General features: G+C 36.0%; 1 protein-coding gene across 9 annotated transcripts in view; it reads left to right on the forward strand.

Moving 5' to 3' along the window:
- Positions 1-16,260, forward strand: part of LOC105478425 (heparanase 2 (inactive)) — an 870,370-nt gene that overhangs the window by 603,225 nt on the left and 250,885 nt on the right. The window lies entirely within an intron of this gene.

Here is a 16,260-nt window from a genome sequence, read left to right on the forward strand (position 1 = left end):
GTTTAGCTTTTCTTATGACATTGTTCATTTAATGAATTAATGTATTTGCATTTCTCCTGATTATTTATTTATTTATTTATTTATTTTGGTCTTAAGAAAAAAAGGAGGGACTCTTTCCATAGTGGCTTCACCCACTCTAAGTCAGAGATTCTCCATCTTTCTCATCATTCTAGGCCTTCCGTAGTCAACAGGGGAACATGGGATGGGGAAGGTATATCACAATCTCTAGGATGGGTTGGAAAGGAAACATTGTTTGAAAAAGCACAATTAATATGATGCATTTTATAGCATCATTTTATATTTTTTAAGACAAAAAAATTACTCTATACCAGGGTCCTCTTGTAGAAAGTGAAGCTTTACAAAATCTTGGCCAGCAAACTGGGTTAAAAAGTTGAAAAACACTACAAATACTGAAATATTAAAGCTCTTGATAGGCCTATTAGCAGATATTCTTGAGAATTGCTACCACTTTTCTTATTTAGTTTTGACTAAATCTGACAATCTTTTTTTTAAATCACCTAAGGCAAGGAAAGATACTGATCAGGATTTTCTTTTATGTGTCAGAAAAAAATAGAGATTTATCTCTGTTAATGTATATGTACTAAATATACAGTGAAATATAACTAGAAACACATAAACATCCCCAGCAACTTGAACTAACAATAACAAAAATGTCAGCACTCTAAATTACCAGCTCTGTATTCCTTTCTAATCCTCCTGGTTATACAGATATAATTTTACATAGTTGTGATCTTTGTATATGCATCATTTTGAGTGCTGCATTTTTTACTCATTGCTTCACATGACCCTTTCCTTGTTTCTACATAGTTCTCATATTGTCATTCTTAATAGCAATAAAATATTCCATTGCATTAATGCACCTAAGTCTGCCTAAGCATTCCATCACCATTGGGCATTGGACTGTTTCCAAATTTTGCTTGTAATATATAGCACAGCTATAAACATTTTTATACAAATCGGTTATTTATTTCTTTTGAATTACATCCTTGGGCTAAATTCCAAAAAGTAGGGTTTCTTGGTCAAAGTATGTGATAATTCTTATGGCTTTTATATTTGTTGCCAAGTTTTTTTCAGAACAATTTCATCAGGTTGCAGGACAGCAATGTATTAGTATATCTTTTTCTCCAATATCCTATAGCAATGAATGTTGTCAGTTTTATTATTTTACTGTATTTTAATTAATGCAGGATCATGTTGCATGGTTGTTTAAACTTGAATTCTGTTAATTATGAAAAGAACTCAGAATTTTCAAATCCTTATATTGTCTTGTTTCCTCTTATCCCAAATTTGATTAGTAACCATTGTAGTAACCATTAGTAACTTAACCAAATTTGACAATAACCATTTTGTCTGAGACCCAGACATGGAAGCCGTTTTAGATCAGTTTTCTCCTTCGTTCACACATTCAATTAGTTATTAAGTACTGTAATTTTCTTAGTATCCTTCATATCCCATTTTCTTTTCATTTTTATTTTAAACCTTATTGTTTTTAATCCTAAATGATTTATTGGTATCTAGCTAGCCTCAAACTCTAATAATTTTTCCATATAGATTCCTGAGTAGTTTTTGTTGTTGTTGTTGTTGTTGTTGTTGTTGCTTTTTAAACACAGAGTCTCGCTCTGTCAGCCAGGCTGGAGTGGAGTGGCGTGATCTCAGCTCACTGCAACCTCCGTCTCCTGGGCTAAAGCAATTCTCCTGCCTCAGCCTCCCGAGTAGCTGGTATTACAAGCATGTGCCACCACGCCCAGATAATTTTTGTATTTTTAGTAGAGATAGGGTTTCACCATGTTGGTCAGGCTGGTGTTGAACTCCTGACCTCAGATAATCCACCCATCTCGGCCTCCCAAAGTGCTGGGATTACAGAGTATTTTTTTTTTTTAATGTAACATCTGGTCAAGTCACTTTTGCTTGAAATCCAAACCCTTTCAGATGCACTCGTGGCCTTTAGTATCTGCGCCTGCCTAAATTTGCAGCTAATAAGCAGTGATGCCCCCTTGCCCTCTAATTACATCTAACTACATCAAAGTACAGAAAATGTTTAATGTAAATTCTGGAAGATGCCATACTCTTTTATACCTTTACATCTTTTTATTTTGTGTCATTTTGTTAAGAATACCAGCCTCTCCTCTTGTTTTTCTCCTTTCTCTAGATCTTCTCTGACATGTTCAGGCAGAATTTCTTAGGGCCTCCTCTGTCCTTGCATGGCACTGTATTTTTCTGCTATCGCACTTATCAAATTGATGATAACATTTGTTTATATATCTGCCAGCCATGATAAACCACAGAGTAGGATCAGGAACCCATTTGTTTTATTCATATCCTCAAAATATTCCTAGGTTCTGTATCCTCAGAACCTAGGAATATAGTAAGTGCCTTATAAATGCTTGTTGAATGAGTAGTATCTGTCTTATTCAACAACTGATTTTAAGGTCATCCAAAAAAAAAAAAACAGTATGCATAATTGTAATTATGAAGCATTGAAAAGCATAATATAAATAATCATTTAAATGGATTATGTTGATTTTATAAATCATGATAACTTCAGTTTTTTGAAACTATACCAATGTCTTAAGTTTTTAAAAAATTTTATTGATACATATAAATCGTACATATTTGTTGTACATATTTACGACAATTTTTAAATTATTTCTTTATGTTGGGAACATTCCAAATCTCTTCTAGCTACTTGGAATATACAATAAGCTACTGTTAACTATTGCCACACTACTGTGCTATTGAACACTAGAGCTTATTCCTTCTAACTGTGTTTTTGTACCCATTAACCAACCTCTCTTCATCCTCCCTCTCTCCTTCCCTTCCTAGCCTGTGGTTACCACCAATTCTCTACCTCCATGAGGTCCACTTTTTCATTTGCTCCTACATGTGTGTGAGAACATACAATACTTGTCTTTTTGTGCCTGGCTTATTTCACTTAATGTAATGTCTTCCAGTTCCATCCATGTTGCTGAAAATGACAGAATTTCACTCTTTTTATGGTTGAATAGTATTCCATGTGTATATATACTACATTTTCTTTAACCATTCATCCCTTGATGAATACAGGTTGATTCCATATCTTGATTATTGTGAATATTGCTGCAATAAACATTGAAGTGTGCATAATCTTTTTGATATACTGACTTCCTTTATTTTGGTTATATACCCATAGGTGGGATTGCTGGGTAAGCTTTTTTACTGAGGTAGTTGCAGAACTAAAAAGGACTGTCTTTCCAGTTAGGATATGAACTCTATGAAGACAGAGATAGAATCTTCATGTTCATATTTAATATCTTCAGGGATTAGCCTGTGGTCTGGAAAATGGGAATTACTTAACAAAATGCTTATTTTATTGTTTTCATTTCCTCATTTGGGAAATGGCTATTCTTAATCATCAGTTTTTATCTAAAGACATGAGAATTACTATTTAGAGTTATATCAGTTTCTGGTTTTTCTTTTGTAAACTTTTATGCATCATCTATGTAATGACAATTTTATCTTAATCTAGTGTTTTTTGTGTGTGCGTCCTAAAAGATATTTTTATTGTTTTAGAAGTTTCTTTTCATTATCATTTTTCTTGTCTCATATTGTTCAACAAGCTCTACCTACAAAATAGAAATCCTACTCAAAAGGAGATTTATCTAAAAAAAATTATATACCCAATAACAGAGAAAAACCTATACCTCTACCTTGACAAATCTACTTAGTCCCTAATTTTTAAAAGTGAATACAGGCAAATCTCATATTTATTGTGCTTCACATATATTGGATTTTTTATAAATTGAAGGTTCATGGTACCTCACTTCATGTCTCTGTGTTACATTTTGGTAATTCTTGGAACATTTCAAGCTTTTTCATTATTATTATATCTATTATGGTGATCTGTAATCAGTGATCTTTGATGCTGCTATTGTAATTATTTTGGGGCACCATGAACTATAAGATGGCAAAATTAATCAATAAATGTGTGTTCTGTCTGTTCCACCCACCAGCCATTCTCCCATCTCTCTCCCTGTTCTCAGGCTTTTCTATTCCCTGAGACGCAACAATATTAAAATTACACCAATAAATAACACTACAATGGTCTCTGAGTGCTCAAGTGAAAGACTTGCATGTCTCTTACTTTAAGGCAGAAGCTCAACATGATTAAGCTTAATGAGGAAGGCATGTTGAAAGCCATGATAGGCTGAATGCTAGGCTTCTTGTCCCAAACAGTTAGCCAACTTGTGAATGTAAAGGGAAAGTTGTTGAAGGAAATTAAAAGTGCTACTTTGGTGAACACAAGAATGATAAGAAAGTGAAACAGCCTTATTGCTGCTATGGAGAAGGTTGTAGCAATCTAGATAGAAGATCAAACCAGCCACATTTCCCTAAGTGAAAGCCTAATCCAGGACAAGACCCTAACTCTCTTCAATTCTATAAAGGCTGAGAGAGGTGAGGAAGCTACAGAAGGAAAGTTGGAAGCTAGCAGAGGTTGGTTTAAGGAAATAAACTATCTCCATAACATGAAAAATGCAAGGGGAAGCAGCTCTCCAGAAGATACAACTAAGATAATTAATGAAAGTGACTACACTAAACAACAGATTTTCAGTATAGATGAGACATCCTTCTCTTGGAAATCTGAAACTCTGAAAATCTTAGGGTCCCTATGAATTAAGTTAAATCTACTCCACCTGTGCTCTATAAATGGAACAATACAACCTGGGTGACAGCATATCTGTTTATAGCATGGTTTACTAAATAGTTTACACCCACTACTGAGACCTACTGCTCAGGAAAAAAAAAAAATTGCTTTCAAAATATTACTGCTCATTGCCAATATGCCTGCTCACCCAAGAGCTCTGATGGAAATATACAGATAAATTAATTTTTTTAAGCCTGCTAACTCACCCTCCATTCTGCAGCCTAGAGATCAAGAGAACTGTTGACTTTCAAGTCTTATTATTTAAGAAATACATTATTTGAGAAGTACATTTTATAAGGCCATAGCTACCATAGATAGTGATTTCTTCTCTGATGGATCTGGGCAAGGTTAATTGAAAACCTTCTGGAAAAGACTCACCATTCCAGATGCCATTACGAACATTTGTGATTCATGGGAAAAGGTTGAAATAGCAATATTAACAGGAGTTTGGAAGAAGTGGACTCTAGCCCTTGTGGATGACTTTGAGGGATTTAAGACTTCAGTGGAGGAAGTAACTGCAGATGTGGTGGGCATAGCAAGAAGACTAGAATTTGAAGTGTAGCCTGAAAATGTTACAGAATTGTTGCAGTCTCATAATAGAATATGAATGGATGATGAATTGCTTATAAATGAGCAAATGGTTTCTTGAGATGGAACCTACTCCTGATGAAGATTCTCTGAACAGTGTTGAAATGATACAAAAGGATTTAGAATATTACATAAACTTAGTTGATAAAACAGTGGCAGGGTTTGACAGGACTGACTCCAATTTTGAAAGAGTTTCTACTGTGGGTAAAATGCCATCAAACAGCATTGAATGCTACAGAGAAGTCTTCCATGAAAGGAAGAATCACTTAGTGTGACAAACGTCACTGTTGTTTTATTTTAAGAAATTGCCACAGCCATCCCAGCCTTCAGTAATCAACACCTTGATCAGTCAGCAGCCATCCATGTCAAGGCAAGGCCCTCTGTCAGCAAAATGATTATGACTCACTGAAGGCTCAGATGATCATTAGCATTTTTAGCAATACAGTATTTTGAATTAAGGTATATACATTGTTCTTTTAGACATAATGCTGTTGCATACTTAATAGACTATGGTATAGTGTAAACATAACCCTTATATGTACTGATAAACCAAATAATTTGTGTGACTCTCTTTATTGTGATATTCACTTTATTGCAGTGGTCTGGAACTGAACCTGCAATACCTCTGTGGTATGCCTGTAGAGAGCCAAAGATCACAAGACACAAAAAAGAAATCAGTAGCATGAAAGATAAAAACCAAGATAAATTAATTAAACAATTCCCCCAAGAAGAATTATAATTCAAGATCCAGTGCTTTAAAAATAAAAATCTGCAATTGGTATCCTTATAATGATATAGAAAGATAACGGTATTTATGGAGTAAAAACACGTTTCTATGAAAAAGCTACAAATCAGTACAAAAATAATTTTTGAAACTATATTATTGCCGAAATTTTCTAATAAAGTTTAAAGAGTGATTTCTTAGATACAATACTAAAGGCAAATGTGATAAAACATATCCATGATAAATTGGACTTTATCAAAACTAAGAACTTTTGTGAGTCAAATGACACCATCAAGAATGTGAACAGATAACATGCAGAATAGGAGAAAATATTTGCAAGTCATATATCTGATAAGAGAATGGTATCCAGAATATATATAAAGAATTCTTACAACTCAGCAATGAAAAGACAAATTACCTAACTAAAATATGGACAGAAGGGATTTAAGTGGACATATTTCCCAAGTTATACGAATGGCCAATAAGCACGTGAATAGATACTTAACATTGTTAGTTAGGGAAATGCAAATCAAAACCACAGCGAGATACCACCTCACATCCACTAAGATGGCTATAATCAAAAAGACACACTATAACAACTATTGGAGAGGATGTAGAAAAATTTGAACCCTTATACAATGCTAATGGGAATATAATATGCTTCAACTGCTTTGAAAAACAGTCTGGCAATTACTTAAAATGTTAAACATAGTTAACATAAGACTAAGCACTTCCTAAGAGAAATAAAAACATATATCCACACAAAAACTTGTACACAAATATTCATAGCAGCAGTATTCATAATAGCTAAAAAATAGAAACAATCCAAATGTTCATCACTTGATTAATAGATAGGGAAAATGTGGTATATCGATACAATTAAATATTATTAGACAATGGAAAGAAACGAAGCACCAATACGTGTTACAACATGGATAAACCTTAAAAATCTTATGGTCACTGAAGGAAGTGAGTCACAAAAGGCTATACATTGTGTGATTCCTTTTATATTAAATGTCAGAAATCAATAGAGACAAAACATAGTTTAGTAGTTGCTTAGGGCTGGCGAAGATTGTGGGGAAATGAGGAGTGTCTGTAATGGATACAGGGTTTCTTTTTGGAATGATGAAATATTCTAGAATTAGATTATGTTAATGGTTGCACAGCACTTAAAATATAATAAAAACTATTGAACACTTCTCTGAGTGAGTTGTATGATATGTAAATTATATTTCCAAAAAGGGTTTAAGAGTCTAATAAAATATTTGAAGATAAAAGATAAAGCTCCTATACACAGAGCTTTATACAGAGACAGAGAAATATTACCGATATAGAGAATCAATTAAGGATATCCAACAGCTGGCTTATAGGAGAGCCAGATCCCGAAACAAGAAAGAGAAGTATGGTTACAGAAAGAATGAAAACTTTACCAACCTTGACAATATAAAAGGAAAGGGACAGTTGATAGAAATAGAAGGTAGAAATGGAGAGAAGAAATACCATATGTGAAGGGTGATATTATAAATATATGGTGATTCAGAAAATATTGCCTAAACCATTAGAATAATAAATGGAGAGGTAAAGGAGAGGGGACCCAGTAAACCAAGCACATGGAATTTGCTTGACTCTTGGTTAGAATGACTTATGGCAGCACTTTCTTAAATATGCTCTGGAGAATATCACTTCTACAGGATATTAACATTATGTGAAGGGAAAAAAAATAAAACGTTCCATGGTCAAGTAAGCTTGAGAAATGCTGGGATCCACACATTTACTGAAACACTTACCTGTGCTTTTAATATATTAGTTTACATTCAGAATCTCCAAGAAGGGGATTTAGCATGCAGAATTTTCTGAATTTATTTGACCACAGAATCTTACTTTCAGAGACCATCTTGAGAGATTAACGTTCCACTAACATGTTTGGATCACATTGACTTAGAATATGCACTCTGGTTTCGGTGGGTGATGGCAGTAAAGGAAACTTTTAAAAAAGAATTACAATTTGGAGAATTCAGAGAACCTGAATTGCCTTAGTACCCTCATTACTACTGTACTTGCGTGCATCTTGCCCCCTCCTATCTGATCACTCAGTTGCCAGAAAAATCATTTACAAACCTAGTTCATATGATGTCAGTCACTTGTTAAAGATGCTTTAATGACTTTTCATTGCTGTTAGAATAAAATGTAATCTCTTTACCATGGCCCGTAGGGCTCTACAGTGAATGAGCTAGACTCTATCCAGATCTTCATTTTTATCTTCTCCCACATTCTCTTTTTCTTACCTCACTCAGTCCTCATGGGCCTGGTTATGTGCTAAGCTAGTACTATGCTAGAGCAGTCTCCTCTCCACATGGCTGGTTTCTTCTCATCCATCAGAGTGCTTCCTTGAGTCATCTAGCAAAGTAATTCTCTATCTAAACTAACAGGATATAGATAGTTATACTTTGTAACTATATATTTGTTGTTTGTTTGCTTGTCCTTTATAGATTATAAATTCCATGAGGGCAAGAAGTATGTTGTATTTACTATGGTATATGCAGTGCTAGCAACAAGCCTAGTACATAGTAGGTGCTCCAGTTTGTTGAATGAGTGAAGAATGAAGAATGGAAGTTAATCCAACATTCTACAGAGTTGCTAGTGGAATATTCTAACCTGAACCCATGTTAGAATAGAAAGCTAGACAGAGTTTTCTGCTCCTATCGTGGCCCAGAGAGCTATGGGAAGCATTTAAATTTGAGCAAAGGAGACAGAAGCAGGACAAAACTAGGAAACAAATAATGGTCTTTACCATCATGGCAGACCACATGATGTATGCTATATGTTCAATAAAGCAGAAATAGAAAAATTGCTGTTTTGTATCCAGAATTTCTGTCTTTAGTTGTGTCTAATCACCAACACTTCTAGTAAGTGTCTAATCCTGATTTATCAATTCCATGTTTTCCTCAAAGCATGGGTAGGTATGAAGGCTGTATAAGTGGATAAGGATGGAAATTTTACTGTATTCCTGTACACAGACTTCCGTTGTGACTTTTATGGGCCCAAGGCACTTTTGACTTCATGAGTCCCTTCCTTAAAGACATATTAAAAATTATATTTACACTCCATTGGTATAAAGACATATAACAATTTTTTTCAACCTTAAACTTGTTTTTGTTTCTTCTAATTTTAATCAAAAAAAATAAGTGGTATATAAACGTGTTGTGGTTCCCAGGCACTGTGCCTACTGTGCCTAATGGACAAGTCAGTCCTGCCTGTACCTGCCAAGAAGAGAATTCAAATAGAGACAAAAGGTAATTTTGGATATTTAATTGCTATGATACCCACTCGAGACATCAGTCTCCTCATGGGTGAATTGTAATAAGTTATTTAAGATCTCCCTTTCATGTTTAACTTTCATGAGTTCTAAGATAGTTTAGCACATGACAGACAAGTTCCTGATTTATTTTCTAATACATAGCAATAACCTTCTGTTTTCTCTAATAGTGAATCAATATAGCAGGGTGGTGAAGAGCCTGCGCTTTGGAACTAGATGAGACCTGGATTATCGATTAGCTGAATTGTTTTTGTTTTTATTGTTGTTTTGACACAGGGTCTCACCCTGTCACCCAGGTTGGAGTACAGTGGTACACACATAGCTCACTGCAGCCTCTAACTTCTGGGCTCAAGCCATCCTCCTGCCTCAGCCTTCCAAATTGCTAGAATTACATGTGTAAGCCACCATGCCTGGCCATGTGTGAATGATACTTCAAGTCTCTGAGTCATCTGGAGCCTCAGTTGTTAAGAAGATCAGATATATTTGCAAGATGAAAAGGCAGGTTTCAGTCTAATAGATTTTTTGCATATGACTCAATGTAGCTTTCTAAGCAGTTCAGAGAATTGAATGAGGAAAGGAACTAGAAAGATTAGCTACAATAACGTGTCAGTATAATGAGGGTAATCACAGTTCCACTTCCTGTCTAAAAACCTGCTTATCCCACATTCTTGTTTGGAGCAGGAAGATGCACAGCTGGGTACAATTCGATGCACAGAGTAATTATCACGATGTTATTCCTAATAATTGTTCTGTTTTATTTCAGCTATGAAACAGTTTTATGACTTGACCAAATTACAGGAGAAGAGAAGAGAACAGTATATTACACTTAGTTTATAAGATGAAAATTTCCATCTCTCTGCCTCCAGAGAGACCAAAGCTGTTCAGTGCTTATTAACAGGGAAGTACTCTATGCTGCAAAGGTCTACTCCCTAGCTGAGAATTGTGTTAATGACCAGTTACTTCTAAACTTGCTTTCATTTACTTTTATTTTGTTCCTGAAAAGGCCTTCTTTGCTGATTGAGAAAACAGACTACTTCTTTACCCAAACTCAAGCTTTTGAGTTACTGTCATTATAATTGAGGATGTTTATCTCTGTCTCTAAAACCAGAGAAGTCAGTCTGTCTGTCTGGGATGGGTGTTAGAACATTGGAGATGGAGGCTGGAGTCCTGAAACACAGACTTCGATTTGACACTTTACTAGTCAGATGGTCTTCAGAAATATTCTTCCTCACTTTCTTATTTTCCAGTTTTTCCTCTCTTCCCTCTTTTTCTTTCCCTCACAACCCTGCTTTCCCCTTCAAGAATGCTGTCTCCTTATAGGTGCTGCTACGATCAGAATTTGTCAGAAGTGTGGTCCATGGTCCTCTTGCATTGGAAGCACCTAGAGGGACTGCTAAGCATGCAGCATGATTCTTAGGCTCCAGCTCAGACTTCCTGAAGCAGATGTGTGGGAATGTGAGCCAGATATTGGCATTTTGAATAGAGACCTCAAAGAATTCTTTACACACTAATGTATGAGAAACACTACCCTGTAATATAGGCAAAACAAGTTTTATTATCTTTATTTTACAGATCAAAGAATATAGGTGCACAAATATTAAATAATTTACAAAGCTCAAAAACCAGAACCAAGAAGAGGAAACTGACATTTATTGAGTGCCAACAGTGTACCAGGCACTACCTTTGTTTCTGCATATTTGTTTTCTTGTTAATTCTCACAACACTTTTGGGACATAGCTTCTGTTCCTTCCATATGACATGGATCAAGGAGGTTAAACAACTTACCTAAGATCCCATGGCTAGTGAACTGTGGAGCCAGGTCACAAATCAGATAAGTGTCTGACTCTGGGGCCCATTCTCTTGCTATTCAGTGATGCTATTTTTCTGAATCTTCATCTTTCAATTAAGCTAAATAGTCTAGCATACAAATTAAAATACAATTCTTCTCCACCTCAGTTCCTCAGTGTTCATGCTTACAGTCAGGTTTATAGCAGGGCTGGAGCTCCAAAAAAAAGTGTGCTTTTTCATGTGAAATCTATAACAAAATCCTGATGCGTTTTTCCTCCTTCTCACCAGGTTCTACAGCCAGGTCAAATCATTTCAGGTTATTAGAGCCTTCTTTGTTGAATCCAAGTCTTTACAACTTCCTCAGCAGCATTTTGGACCGTCGAGGGATGTGTATCATGATCTTCTAACCAGCACCTTCCAACTCCAGCCAGAGCCTTCCAAGTCTTTTTCATCATCTCTTCTCATCATCCCCCATTTCCATGTCTTTTTCTTCATTCCAATCAAGCAAATCTATCTGGTCCTCCTATATGTGTTATTCTCTGACATCTGCCTCTATCTTGTTCCAGACATTGTCCTATAGCCTCCCGTCTCTCAAACCTTCGCTGGCAGCAAATAGGCTTCATCTTGGGAGCCAGTTTTAGGAAACAGGACCTGGCACGCTATCTTGAGAAAAACTCTTAGGCCAGTTGTGAGATAAATGAGAGATTATTGACCTCTCTTACCATAGGCTCAGCAAAAAGGAACAACAACACACGTAGTACAAATTTGCCATCTCTGCATGGTTATAACAAGGGCTTTAGAATCAGAATTGAGTTTGAATCCCAGCTCTGCAATTAACTGCCTATGTGATCTTGAGCACAGTTTCTTATCTATAAACTGAGACTAATAATGCCAACCTTATAGGGTTGTAAGTAGGTAATCTGCTTACCACATGCCTGTCAATCGGCAAATGGTAATTAACTTATTTTTTCCTTCATTCAGGATTCTCCTTAAATTAAACTGCCAGGAAGTGACTTTTATCAACAAGATAGATTGGTTGAAGAGTCTCACCCATCTCAATTCGTGTATATTTAAGGCTCTATAAACCTAAGGGAAACATAAGCTCCAAGGGAAGCCTAAATAGAGACCTGCACTAGCCATTAAAGTCAACAAACATATAACTATATGCTATTTATTGGTCTACTGCCAATGTGATATTATTAATATATATAAATAGGGATGAGGAGAGGAGAGGCAAGGAGTGAGTAAGGGAGAAAGAAACGGAGGATTAAAGGTGAGGGAGAGAAGGGGAAAGGGAGAAAGAAAGAGGTCAGTATTTCATTTCTTCTATGTAGCACCCAGTCTAGCTCAACATATTATTAACCATGAAAAAGTAAGTGGCTTTGGACCAAATGAAAGATGCCCCAAAATATTGTTTATCTAGAGTTCAGCCTGGTTTACTATAACTCAGGATGAATTATTTTCTCACAAACTTTCCCTAGGCTTTTGTGTAGAACGGCTGTCACATCTTATTTGTGTTAGTTAACATAACCAAAGATTCTCTTTGTGGATAGGAAAGATCAGGCTGCTACGCTCTTATTAAAGTATGTACTCAGTTAGACATCCAGTTCCTGGTGAAGGATTTATCCCCTTTCCTGGGAGCAAAATTCAGAAATCAGATTTTAGGGTTGCAATCTGTGATCCAGAAGTAGAAATCAAACCCCAAAGACCATGAGTAAAGATGGGCCTTATTATAATAGAGAGCTGTGATATGCCCTGGGAGAGAAGGCTCAACAATATTTCAGATACGTCATATGTGCAGGTGGATAACAAAGGAAAGAAATTCTCCCAGATTTGGAGTCCCCGGTGTGGGGGAAAGGAACTCTCACAATGAAAGGAGATATTTTGTTCTTTTCTATAGTAGCAGAATGGCCCTAATGGAAAGACCCCCAAATATTGAAATGTCTGCCTGGCACTGGTCAATTTCATTAGATACAGGCACTGTCCTCTTCCCTCTCTTATGCTTCTTTGTGTGACTGGAGATCAGCATGAGGGCAAAGGCCCCTTGTCCTCTGAGATCATAGTCCAGATTTCTGTCACCATAATTCAGCTATGGGAACATCCAACCCTGGAAAACCAAGATCTTCCACTCTTGTCAGTATTCACAGCCTGAGTCATCATTAACTTGTACCTTCATAGACCTAAATCTAGGGATTAGAATGGAAGTGAATGGTAGAAAGTCCTTAGATAATACCAGACCCTAAACAGAATTTCACTCTCCCAGTGGACTTTCACTCCTGACAGCACTATTCCGTGTGCATGTTATTCCACCTCTAATATTACTGTTGCTGAGCATTTTGCAGCTGTGTTGAAGTTGTTCATTTATGTGGTTTGGGCCAGTTTCCGAGAAACAGGCAGAACTAGAGAGCAGAAGCATCTATCAATGTTAGATTTGAACAAAGAAAATAATGATCTTTTTGGAATTGTCCTCCACAGTGTCAATACAGATATAAAAATGGAGTATAGGAATGGTATAGATTTCTGCATATAAGATATAGAAAGCCCAATGCTCAGGGAAGGTTCATGGGGGCAGGGAGAATACCCCAAACTCATTGACTGTAATATCTGTTCTTTGGAATTGTATCTAATTATTTTTCTTTATGTGTTATTTCTGTGGTTGGTTTTCCTTTTCTAGTTTTTAAAAAATATAAATGTTATTCGAAGACTTCTGAAAACAGAATAGTTGTCCTATTTTAGATGAGGTCTTTCTAAAAAGATAAGGATGTGTTTGGTAATCTTGCTAGGATTTGGAAATGCATATTTTGTTTGACATTATTTGCAAATTTGATTTTTTTCCTCCTCAAACTAAGTGTAGAAATGCTTCCATATGGTTGAAATTGATCTCATCGTTTTGCTAAGAAGGAAAAGGAAAAAATGTAGCTTACAGCAATTTTTACATGAACACATACTTAATAATGGTATTTCCTCAAAGTTAGTTAAAACAACTTTTCTACTGCTTCAATATGCCACTAAGGTTAAAAAGATAATATAATTTGTCTACAAATATTAAATTGTGATTGAATTTTTTTTTTTTTTTTTTGAGACAGAGTCTCACTTTGTCGCCCAGGCTGGAGTGCAGTAGTGCGATCTTGGCTCTCTGCAAGCTCCACCTCCCGGGTTCATGCCATTCTCCTGCCTCAGCCTCCCAGTAGCTGGGATTACAGGTGCCTGCCACCACACCCAGCTAATTTTTTGTATTTTTAGTAGAGACAGGGTTTCACCATGTTGGCCAGGATGGTCTCGATCTCCTGACCTCGTGATCCACCTGCCTCAGCCTCCCAATGTGCTGGGATTACAAGCATGAGCCACCGTGCCTGGCCTGAAATTTTTTAAATATAATGAAACTAAACTACATTTTAATATTTTGATTTCTTATACAGAATATTAGGTGAGGATCTGATTTTAATTTTTTTCCCAAATAGACAACAAATCACATAGCACATTTCAGAATGCTTCAATTTTTCAGACACTGAATTCCTTTTTATGTAATAACTTCTTATATAGTATTTTAAATTTAATTCCATAGATCTCCTTACTAAATCTTGAATGTTTTAATCATTACAAATTTCATGATAATATATGGTAGATCCAATAAATGCCCCTTCATTATTCCAAGTTTTCAAAATTTTCTTGGCTTCTTCCAAATTAATGTTAGAATGGTTTTGTAAAGCTTCAAAAATATCTGCTGGGATTTTTTATTCGAATTCCATTAAGCCTATAAATTGGTTTAAGAAGAATAATTGATTTTCCTCTGTAGGATCATGGTAGCTCTTTTTCTAGATCTGATTTTAAAATATTTTTCTGTAAACTATATACTGTTCTACTTATGGGCTCAGGATATTTCCTATTTAATTATAGATTTTTTGGATTTTCTTTGAGATGTAGGGTGCAGATGTGGAGAAAATACAATAACGGTACTTTGAATGTCACTAACAATCGTTTTCTCATTCTTTTTATAATGTTCCTTTAGATAATAGAACATTATTTAAGGACTTAATTCCCACATATAGCAGAGCAAACTATTCAATGCCTATGAGGATCTCCTGATTATAGTGTCATGAAGGACTAGTTTCCAATTTTCAACATACCAAATTAGAAATGTTCTGAATTGCCTGTCCAGAGACTTTTAGCCAAGTAGGGCATTAATGATTTATTTGGTCTTAATTTTCTTATGAATACAGGGCTGTTAATATCAATGATGAGTATTCAAGTTATTTGAGACATATTCAGGAGGACTGGAATATATTTACCACCAGCAGCATTGAAAGTCCTCTGCCACGTTCCTCATCTTGGACAATGGCATTCATTACTGCAATTAAAAGTTTGGCATTCTCCTCTTTCTCTTGAGCACATCAACAGTGTTTCTAAAGTGGGCCTTTTTTTTTTTTTTAATTCCTATATTTCAAAGCTTCCCATGTCTCTGTAGTAATCTCTTGCCAGCTTATTTTCACCAATATCTTTCATCTTTTCCATAGCCAGATCCTAAAACGCAAATCTGAGCCTGAGAATCTCTTGTGTGTGTTTAAAGACGGAATAAATTCAACAAACATACGTGGAGGGCGAGCTGGCTATATTTTACAATGTTATGCTGGGTGCTAATCATACAAAGGTAAATAGGACCTGGACTTGTACCTTATTGTTAAGGGTAAAGGCCAGACTTGTAAAGGCAACACAGGGCAGCTCCTGGTGATCTGACCAGCCTGACCTCCTACCATTTCCTTACTTGTTCCCTGACATCCAGCCATACTGGACTTCTGTGAACAGCTCATTTTGACTCTTCCTTGCTTTGCTCACGCTATTCTTTGCCTGGGCTGCACCTCCTGGCAAAATCTTACCCTTCTTTCAATCTCATATTCAACATCATAGACAATATGAAGGTTTTCTTAATCTGTATTCCTTCTTCTAACACCATAAGGCAGACCTAACTGCTCCTCTTACTGAGGTCCTCTTTCTGTACTACTGGTACAAACTAACAATCTGTTACTGCACACAGAAACTTTGGTATGTCCTTGTCCACATTTCTGTCTCCTGGGCTTCATTGTGGTTGTCTTGTAGCAGAGGCCCTGAGCCAGTCACCTTTTGATACCTGCATCCAGCACATTG

The sequence above is a fragment of the Macaca nemestrina genome, chromosome 9 (genome assembly GCF_043159975.1).
Source record: "Macaca nemestrina isolate mMacNem1 chromosome 9, mMacNem.hap1, whole genome shotgun sequence".
Taxonomy (NCBI): Eukaryota; Metazoa; Chordata; class Mammalia; order Primates; family Cercopithecidae; genus Macaca; species Macaca nemestrina.